The sequence below is a fragment of the Phodopus roborovskii genome, unplaced genomic scaffold (genome assembly GCF_943737965.1).
Source record: "Phodopus roborovskii unplaced genomic scaffold, PHOROB, whole genome shotgun sequence".
NCBI classification, from domain to species: Eukaryota; Metazoa; Chordata; class Mammalia; order Rodentia; family Cricetidae; genus Phodopus; species Phodopus roborovskii.
This window is the reverse complement of record NW_026125489.1, coordinates 1,346,755-1,357,922: the sequence shown is the minus strand read 5'-3', so window position 1 is coordinate 1,357,922 and position 11,168 is coordinate 1,346,755.

Here is an 11,168-nt window from a genome sequence, read left to right as displayed (position 1 = left end):
GGAAAAGGAGAGGGAAGAGAGAGGAAGGGAGGGAAAGAGGGAGGGAAAGGGAGAAGGGAGGGGGAGGAGAAAGAGGAGAAAAGGAGCGAGCGAGCGAGAGGAGAGAGAGAGGGGGGAGAGAGAGTGAGTGAGTGGAGGGGAAGAATGAGCTGGGACTGCCTCACGTCACTGACAGAAGTTAACTGAGAGTCAGGACAAACCAGTTCCACTGGGTCCTAATGCCCAGAATGTTGTATTTGGGTTTCTTTTACATAGGGTTAGAAAGAAGAGTTAGTTCTTTCTTGGGTCTAACCCTTTTCAAACGGATCACCACTCCTCCATGAACAAGTTCCGATTATCACAAAAAGACAACTTTCCTGTCGTCCATGAAAAGACAGAGGCTTTTTGTTGTTGTTGTTTTGATTTGGAACTTTCTTTCCCGAATCTCAAGCTTGGCCTGCAAGTTGCTTAGTGGTAAAAGTTGCCAAGCCTAAGTTAGGTCCTCAGATCTACAAGGTAGAAAGAGGGGACCAACTACCCCAAACTGTTCTCTGAGCCCCCCCCCCAAGCATCCAGTGTGGCATGCCCACACATGCACATGCAAAATAAGCCACACACAACAGTTTTAAGATTTCAGTCTCCTGAAAAGCATGCAAAGAGAACTATACTGAGATGCTGTGTGAGACCAGTTTAAGTTCAAACTACTTTGTATTTAGGGTGATTTTAAGGGATTAGGATCACGCCTTTAATCCCAGCACTTGGGAAGCAGAGGCAGGAGGCTCTCTGAGTTGGAGGCCAGCTTGGTCTACAGAGCAAATTCCAGGACAACCTCCAAAGCAATACAGAGAAACCCTATCTCGAAAAACCAACAGTTTTTCTCTCAGTCCAGAAAATGGATCCTAATAAATAAATAATGACGCTGATGGAAAAGAAAGATCATGTCCCGGGAATGGGGATGGTGATGTATTGTGTAAAAGCTGTAACTGCAGCACTCGGAAGGTCACCAGAGTGGTGGTGAGGACAGCCTGCGGTGATCAGGCAGGAGGGCCAAAGTACAGGACAGCCTATGCTACACTATTTTCCTTGGATGATCGTTCAACAGTAAAGGTGCCCAAAGATCTGGATTCAATTTCTGGGACCCACGTGGTAAGGAGAGAACCCACTTTGGAAGTTGTTCTCTGATCTCCACACATGCTGTGGCATGCACACACACACACACACACACACAAACACACACACACATACACACACAGAGAAACACACACACACATACACACACAAACACACACACAAACACACACACAGAAACACACCCAATGTAACAGACGAGAACAAAGGTGAATACACCAAAGAACAGACACCAATTAAATATATGGTGGAAAAGACTTCAGAGCCTTTGTCCTGATTCTGGCTGACACTGACAGGCATTCCCTTTTAGATTTTCTCAGCAGGGACTTCATCATCAGCCAGGAGTGGAGGCTCTTGCCTTTAATCCCAGCAAAAAAGCAGCAAACAAACAAAAATCATCCATCAGAACAATTTCATAAAGCTCACTGCTTTGTGATTTTTTTTGGGGGGGGGGAACAAGTGGGAAGCCTCTTATTTTATTATTATTTTACCTTTTTTTTTTTGAAACAGGGTTTCTCAGTGTAGCCCTAGCTGTTCTGGAACTCTCTCTGTAGCCCAGGCCGGCCTCGAACTCACAGATCCATCTGCCTCTGCCTCCTGAGTGCTGGGATGAAAGGCGTGAGCGGCCACTGCCTCCTGCCCTTTTACTCTTTTTTTCTTTTTGTCAATTTTGTGACACCAGAGATCAAAACCAGAGGCTCCAGTGTCCTCTACCACTCACTAGGCTATATACAAAGCAGTATCGTCAGCCCCAGTGAAAGCCGCCTTATTTAACTTTATTTGCTGGTCTATGTAAGACAGGGTCTTGCTCGGTAGCTCTCAGACCAAAACTCAGCCCCTCCACTCCTTTGTGCAGGGTCATTAGCATCCTTTTGTGTGTTCGGTTTTGACCATTTCTTTTGGTGGTGCTAGATGACCAAGCATACTCCCAACCTTCCAGCTTACACTTGATGCTTTTTTTTTTTAAGTTAGTTTTATTTAGTTATTTATGAGTATTATGTATCACATATGCTTCTGCTACCTATGGAGCTCAGAAGAGGGCATCAGATTCCCTAGAACTGGAGCTACAGATGTTTGTGAGCCTCTGTGTGGGCGCTGGGAATCAAGCCTAGGGTCCTCTGTATTAGCTCTGAACCACTGAATAGTCTCCAGCCCTGTCTGATATTTTTGAGACAGGGTCTCAAGCAGCCCATGCTGTCAATGAATTCCACGTTGCCAGAAATGAAGAACTTCTAATCCTCCTGTCTGCTTTCCTGGGGGGCCAGGTTCTGAATTTATACCATCTTGCCCAACTCTTTGACTTTTTATTCTTTGATTTCTTAGCCCTTAAAACCCCTGAAACTTAGACAAGCAGGAAAACTCACCTGGTGTGGAGTTGAGAGCCACGCTGAATGAAGTTCACAGAGTTAGGGTGTCGTCTCTGACCTGTCAAACAAAGCAGAAGTCTTTAAAAGACATGTTTCTCTAAGGAGGAAAATATGAGACATTTTAGGGAAGAACAGAATTTAGGAGTCAAGAATCTCATGCTGCTCAGTAACACTCACCTCCAATATGCCCAAGAAAGAGCAGTTGTAACAAGAAAAAAAAAACTTACTGACACCTAGGAGGCCTACCCATCCGACCAGAACAGGGCTACTGAGCAGCTTCAGAGCCCTTCCTCGGGCCTCCCGGCTGTCCTCACACATTCCCCAGAAGTAAATTAACCATCTTTGTCAAGACGGACATTAAAGCCAGACTCTACAATGAGGCTCTGCTCTCTGGTTTTCCTGTCACTATTTTGCTGTGATAGCTGAACAGACAGTTCCAGCATTCTGCAGAGTAAATACACACATGCAGAGCTACCCCCAACTCTAACTTTCATTTACAACAGGGCAGGAAGTGGCTGCTAAACTCAAGGGACACAGGAAGGGTGGGAACAGCCTCAGTGTGGGAATTGTAACTGAGAATGGGGACGGCAGCCCAATACAGTAAATAAGTAAATAATGGCATCTCTCAGGGACACCGAATTTCTCAAGAACTTCCTTTTTCACCCTCAGAAACTTTCATTCATCATCTCCCAACTCATTCTTGTGCTTTTAGAACAGTCATCTTAAATGATATTAAGTGTTAGCTCACCATGGCCAGTTCTAGACTAGCCAGACTGTACAGTGAGACCTTGACTCAAAGAAATAAATAAATATTACAAAAAAAAAAAAAAAAAAGAAAAAATCCAGGCATGGTGGTGCATACATTTAACCCCAGAGGCAGAAAGATCTGTGAGATTGAAGCCTGCCTGGTCAACAAAACAAGTTGCAGACAGCCAGGGCTGTTATACAGAGAAACCCCATCTCAAATAATAGTAATAGTAATAACAATAATAATAATAATAACAGGGTTCTTTTCTTTTCTTTTTTGGTTTTTCCAGACAGGGTTTTTCTGTGTAGCCCTGGAAGCCCTGGAACTTGCTGTGTAGATCAGGCTGGCCTTGAACTCAGAGATCCACCTGCCTCTGCTTCCCAAGTGCTGGGATTAAAGGTGTGCATCACCACTGCCCTGTCTAATGTTTAAAAAGGAAAATTGTTTTATTTTATTTGCAGTAAAGTTTCACTATGCAGCCTCCGAATCAGTGTTATACATACTAACCAACACTAGTCAACATATTATATACATATACATAATGTTTTTTATATATGTAATCACTGTATAATATTTAGGTCAGGTTAAACATCTGTCCCTTCAAACATCCTTTGTGATGAAAACAACTTTTTTTCTGCTCTAGGGCAGGGTTTTGTTAATAATTTAGTCCTGTCCCTCAACTCACCAGCTAAATGACCCTGAAAAAAACTACCCTCACATGTCTGAAACTTAAAGTAAAAATTTACTTTTATTAGTTTGTGTCTGTGTATACACATTCCATTGTGCGCTTGTAGTCACAGAATGACTCTCAAGCTGTTCCCAGAGCTAGTTCCCTGCAGCCACCTGTGGGAGGGGGGACTGGACTCAGTCAGGTCCCAGACCCATGCACAAGCACCTCTACCTGCTAAGCTGTCATACCGATCTTCATCTTTTTTTTTTTTTTAATTAAATAGTCCCTTGTATCTCAAGATATTTTTTCATTTGTAAAATGCAGCAAATAATTACCTATTTTTTATATATATAATTACCTATTTCTTATCACTGTAAGTGAAACAAAATGAAGCCCCTGCCATGCACCTTGTTGGGATACTTAGTAAACACCCAGCTGTCTGTCCTGTCGTCCCATCGTGGTTATTACTGTCCCCTAGTGTGCATCCCTGTGAGTGCCGTGTAACCAACACTGAAGACTTTAGGAGAACACTTCGGAAAACTACTATCTTAGTCACATTCAAAAATATACCACAGGATGGCAAGATGGCTCGGCTGGTAAGGATGCTGCTCAAATCTGGAAAAACCAGAGTTCAAACCTGGAACCCACCGTGGAGAGAGATGCAACTCCCCAGAGTTATTCCCCGGTTTCCCTACATACGCCAAGACACATTTGTCCTCATTGAGGACATACACTCAATAATGATAAATTTAATTTTTTTTTTTTTGGCTTTTTGAGTCAGGGTTTCACTGTCTCAGGGACCTGTCCTGGAACTCTGTAGAGCAGGTGGCTGACCTCGAACTCAGAGATCCACGTGTCTCTGCCTCCCAAGTGTTGGGATTAAAGGAAGGCATGTACCACCACCTGGCTTGAAACTTAAAGCATCTTAAATACCAAGACTATCTAGGACTTCGGGACTAGAGGCTCACACCCTTCCTTTTAGCACTCAAGAGGACAGCCACAGTTCCAGACACACCTGATCTATACTGGAGTTCCAAGCCGGCCGGGGCTGCATAGTGAAACCCTGTTAGAAAACAAAGCCCGTTCTAGGATTGACCAAGGAGGCTCAACTACACACCAGGAAAACGTCAGGTAAGTTTGGCAGTTGTCTGCAGACCTTCACAGCTAAGCCTACCCACTTCTGTGTTCCAACTGAAGAAGAATGACCACCCCCGGCCCCATCTCTTTCTTCTTAGATCCTAAGCAACATTTCCCTCACTCTGGATGTTCTCTCTGCCCGGAGCAGGAGAGTCTTTCTCTCCCCAGTGCAGCTGCTTGTAGACCTCTGTTGATGAATCTGCCTGATTTCTTGGATCACAGCTCAAAAGGCATCAACTTTCTTTCTGCCTCGTAATCCACCTCCTCCTCCAGGCATCTCCCAAGATTGATAGCTGGCCTGCCCTGTTGCTTTCCTTTCAAACTCTGATACAATTGTCCTGGAGCTTCAAAAGGGGGAAAATATATATATATATATATATATAGTGTGTGTGTGTGTGTGTGTGTGTATAGTTTAAAACAAGGCATGGCGGCATACACCTGTAACCCCAGCACTCGAGAGGGATCTGAAACTCAAGGTCATCCTTGGCTACCTGGTGAGTTTGAGGCCATCCTGGTCTATACAACTGTCTCAGAGATGGAGGAGAGGTAATAGTTAAGTCTTGAGCCTCATAAAAGTCATATTTCACCCTTGGATATACTGCTAGATTTTTATAGTCTGTCCAATAAATTTAGGGATACAAAAGTAAAAAGTCCCAGATATACAAACTGATAATAATAAAAAAAAAAAAAAGTTAGGTCAAACAGCATGAGCAACACTTAACTAGAAACCGCAAATCTGGTGAGTACATTTGCATTTGTTTGTGGTGCTGGATGTCAAATCCAAGTCCAACAGAGCGAAGCTACCTACATTTTTAAAGGCAGGTGTAGAGTTTTGTGAAGGAGGTAGGAGGCAGCAGGGTTCTGGGGTTCTTCTCGGGAAGCACATGTGTGCTCTGATTTTTCTGTCTTCATTATATTGCTCACGTTTTTCTAGATTTAGTCAATTTCTAATTCTTAGTTCTCTTGTGGGGAAGCGCTCACTAAGCTGCTCATCCTGGTTCCCAGTTCAAACTCCGAATTTTCCTCCCCAAGAGGTAGGATTATAGCCACTGTGGACAGGCTAAGAGTTGCTTTGGGGGAAGGGAGTAGAAATTATTTGTAATATCATTTAGGAAATGAGACATTTGATTCAGTATAGGCTGGTTTGGAATTTCTCTAGAATGTGAACTGGGGAAGGGCACTTATCCTTGCTGGGTATGGTAGCACACACACTCTGAGCCTTCAGGAGGCAGAGGCAGGCAGATCTTTGTTGAGTTTGAGGTCAGCCTCGTCTACATATAGTGAGTTCCAAGACTTCCAGGGTTACAAAGTGAGAATCTATCTCAATAAATTAATCAAACAAACAAACAGAAACTCAGCACTCTGGAGGCAGAGGCAGGTGGATCTCTGTGTCTACAGCCTGGTCTACAGAGTGAGGGCCAGGACAGGCTCCAAAGCTGTCCTGAAAATAGAAGGAAGGAAAAGAAAGAGAGATAGGAAAAAGAAGGCGGAGGATACAGCTGGAGAGGCGCTTCCTATCCAGGGAATCCCTGGTCCTGAGCCTCAGCACCATGTAAACCAGGTATGGCACCCATGTATATTCCCCCAGCATATGTATGTGCACACAGTATGTAACACATGTGTGTGCCTCATTCCCATGGGGGGGGAGGGAGAGGGAAAGAGAGGGAGGGATCCCTTGAAAATAGAGTTACAAAGCTACCTTGTGGATGCTGGGAACTGAACTCAGGACCTCTAAGAGCAGTAAGTACTCTTACCCACTGAGCTGCCTGCCTCTGCCTCTCAAATGCTGGGATTAAAGGCTCGGTTCCATTCATGTGTTTTCTTCACCGGACATACTAATTTTGCCTAGCCCTAGCTATCTCTAAAGCAAGTAACTCCAATGATCCCAGCAGGGGTCATGATTTCAACTCAACTACTAGATTCAACCACATTAAACTACTATATTTATAGATGAATTTCAATATTTTTATCATTGAACACTGGTAATTTCACATGGCTACATTAGCATATAGCAAATAAGTGTAAGACCATGAGGATGACAACCAGACAAAATACTGAGGGCAGACAGCATAGTTGTAGTTCAATGGTAGAGCATTTGACTCACAAGCACAGGACGTAGGTTCAATCCCCAGCATGCCAAAAAAAAAAAAAAAAAAACCAGAAAAAAAGAAAAAAGGAAAGAAATCTAGTAACTTAGCCTTAACTATATACCTCGTATAAAACTGTCAAATAATAAAAATTTTCTACGGGTCATGGCAAACAAACTTCCACAGCCTCCAGAACACGGAGATTATGGGTGTATTTACATCCATGCCAGCTAGGAGTCTAGAATCTCTGACCTTCAATTCTAGTCTGTTTGCTTATGAGGAGCACGGGGCACCACACCTGGCCCCTGGCTTGTTGTCTGGCCCCTGGCTTGTTGTTGTTTTCAAGATAGGGTTTTCTCTGTGGTTTTGGAGGCTTGATCTTTAGACCAGGCTGGCCTCAAACTCAGAGAGATCCGCCTGCCTCTGCCTCCTGAGTGCTGGGATTAAAGGCTGCCTGGCCTGTTTTGTTTTTTTTCTTTTTTAAGATAGGGTTTTACAATAGTCCTGCCTGGCCTCAGATTGGCTACGGAGGATGACCTTGAACATCTGATTCAGCCTCTGCAAACCAAGTGCAGGCATCCCAGGGTGAGGTACCACATCCACTCACTGGAATATTTTTGGTAGAGTTGTAAGCTTTTCACCTCTTTCAGGTTGGTTTGCTTTATTTATTTTGAGATAAGTTCTCCCTAAATATCCAGGCTGGGATAGGACTCGGTTTCTCAACTCGGCCTCCTTGGTACTGAAATTTTATGTGATAAACATAGCAACTTGTGGGGAGCACAGGTTTTATTGGGCTCACTCTGTCTTAGTTAGCAAGTCAGTTGCCGAAAGGAAACACCACCACCCAAAAGCAAGTTGAGGCTTAAACGGTGTTTTGGGCGTACACTCTACATTGCTATCCATCACTGAAGGAAGTCAGAACAGAAACTCACACAGAGCAGGAACCTGGAGGCAGGAGCTGATGCAGAGGCCATGGAGGGGAGCTGCTTACTGCCTTGTTTAACCCGCTGTCTTTTGGAACACAGGACCAGCCTGGAATGGCCCCAGGCACAACGTGCTGTGCCCTCCTGCACGGATCACTAATGGAGAAAATGCCTTACAGCTGGAGCTCATGGAGGCGATTCCTCAGCTGAGGCTCCTTCCTCTGATGACTCCCACTTGTGACACACAAAGCCGGGTGACCAGAGCACTCTTCCCTGTCATAACCCCTCACTAAGGAGCACAGGGAAGGGACTGAAGCAGAGATCTCCAGCTTCCTGTTGGCTTTTTGACACCTGCTGTCCACAGTAGGGTGGGTCCTATCAGCAATCAAATGCCCCAAAGACACGTTCCTTCATAGGACAAGCTGATGGAGCCAACTCCCCCCAGGTGTGTCAAAACGATCAGGTACCACGTACATACCCAACAGGCAGCTCTACCCAACCCTCCCCACCCCCCAGCCCTCCAGTTCTGAAACGCAAATCCAGGGCAGGTACTGTAACTGAGATACACTACACGCAGCCCACATTCTCACATCTTGCTCCCAGATTCGTAGATTGTGAACTCCGATGAAGTAGGAACTTTTAGTTTGTTTGTTTTGTTTTTCGAGACAGGGTCTCTCTGTGTAGCCCTGGCTGTCCTGGAACTCACTCTGTAGACCAGCAGGCCGGCCTCAAACTCAAGAGATCAGCCTGCTTCTGCCTCCAAAGTCCTAGGATTAAAGGCATCTTTGATCCTTGAGACTAATCTTTAAACCTTTTCTACCTGCTTTCTATTGCTGTAATAAAACACCATAACCTAAAGCCACAAAGGTGGGATGGGAAAGGGTTTATCTCAACTTACTATCCGCACCCCAGTCCATCATGAGGGGTAGTCAGGGCAGGAACTCAGGCAGGAGCCACGGAGAAATGGGCTTGCTTAGTGGCTCGCTCAGCCTGCTTTCTTCTAGGACCACCTGCCCAGGGGTGGGCCCTCACATATCAATCATTAATCAAGAAAATGTCCTGCAGACTTGCCTGCAGGCCGTTCTGATTGAGGCATTTTCTCAAGTGAGGTCTCCCTTTCCCCAAATAAATAAATAAACAAACAACAACAACAAAAACCCAACCAGGACACCATCCAAACATAATTAGATTCATGACTGCTTGCTGGACAGAATGTGATTTTCCTCCTTTATAGACTGTCTCCAATGTGAGAGTCCCAAAGAATATTAGGAGAAACACTGCCACCTGCTGGGCAAAGCAGGTCCTGCTTCCTCTAGGAAACAGCAGCCAAGGAAGGTCAGAAGTTGGAGGGCAGAGGGAGATCTTACGGGCTCACTGGGGATGGGACAGTCCATATGAAAGCTGGAGGGCTACCTTGTGGAGTGGCTTCTCTACTTTCAGCTTGACTTGGGTTCCAGAGACCACACTTGGGCTGCTAGATTCAGATTTGGGTAACATTTTCCCCACGGGGCTGTCTCTGTCACCACAACTTCAGCGGTTGTTTGTTCGGCTGTTTTGTTTTGAGGCAAGCGCTGGGGGGGTATGGGGGGGTCACTATGTAGCAGAGGCTGGCCTTGAACTGTTCATCCTTCAGTCTCTTTCTCAAAAAATTAAAATGCACTTGGGGCGAGCTCTACTGGTAGGTCTTTGCCCAATCAGCTCCCATGTAAGGAGAACACCCAATAAGGCAGAAACTCATTAGTAGTGATATAAAAAAGTTAATTTAGAAAGCCGGGCATTGGGGGCTGGAGAGATGGCTCAGCACTGCCTGCTCTTCCCGAAGTCCTGAGTTCAATTCCCAGCAGCCACATGGTGGCTCACAGCCATCTGTGATGAGATCTGGTGCCCTCCTCTGGCCTGCAGGGATACATGCAGGCTGAACACCGTACACTTAATAAATAAGTACATCTTTTAAAAAAAAAAAAAAAAACGTGAACGAAAGGTAAGATTAGCCTGTCAAAAACTTAAGAAACCCTAATGAGGGGATAGGAAAACAGTTTAGTTCAAGTACTGGCTATGTGAGCTGGGAACCCTAACTCCAGTGTTGGGGTGAGGTATTGCTGGCATCCAACCTGCTAGGCCCAGGTTCATGAGAGATCCTCGCTCAAAAAAGGTGGGAACCAGAGAGATGGCTCAGCAGTTAAGAACACTGGCTGCAGGCCACTATGGCACACGCTTTTAGTCCTAGCACTTGGGAGGCAGATGCAGACAAATCTCTGCGGGTTTGAGGCCAGCCTGGTCTACAGATCGAGTTCTCGGATAGCCTCCAAAGCTACAGAGAGAAACCCTGTCTCGAAAAAGAAAGAAAGAAAGAAAGACAAAAAACAAATAAACAAACAAAAGAACACTGGCTGCTCTTGGAGAGGACTCAAGTTCAGTCCCCAGCAACCACATGGCAGCTCGCAATCATCTGTAACTCTGGCTCCAGGGTTAACAGAAGGAAAGATGAACAGAAGGAAGTCCAAGTGATTTCAAATGAAACACCCACCCCAAACAGTAAGGAGGGCCGCTGTTCTGTTTCATATTTATTCTCCCGTGGTTATATTTAGTTTGTGGCAAGTTCTCCTCACATAGCCTAACCAAGTTTGCCCTCCTGACGCCCCCATCTAAGCTTCTCAGGGGCTGGGAGTATCCACTACCACTACCACCCCTGGCCAGTGCCATGGTCATTTAAATTCAAACTGAAAAGAGTTTGGTAATGTAGCCCTGTAGCCCGGGCAACTCAAGAGGCAACACCCAGTACTATCTCATAGCACAAAATAACCTTTTTCAGGAGTGACATATTTTTCTCCTGGGTTAGTTTTGGAGAAGGCGGTATGGAGGAGAAAGTTTGCAATTCTAGATTTGTGTCTAATTTCTGCTCTGGGTTATCTTATGCAAGCAGTCTTAACTTTCTTTTAATTAAAAAGGTTTTTTAAAAAACCTATTTTTCTGGGGTGGGGGGTGGAGCATGAGCCATTGTCTAGTCAGGGGGTGGAGCATGAGGGTGTTGTCTAGTCGGGTCTCTCTCTCCTTCAGCTATGTGGGCCCCAGGGGTTGAAGACAGGCAGTTGTCAGTCAGGCACAGCGCCTTTACCCACAGAGATTCTC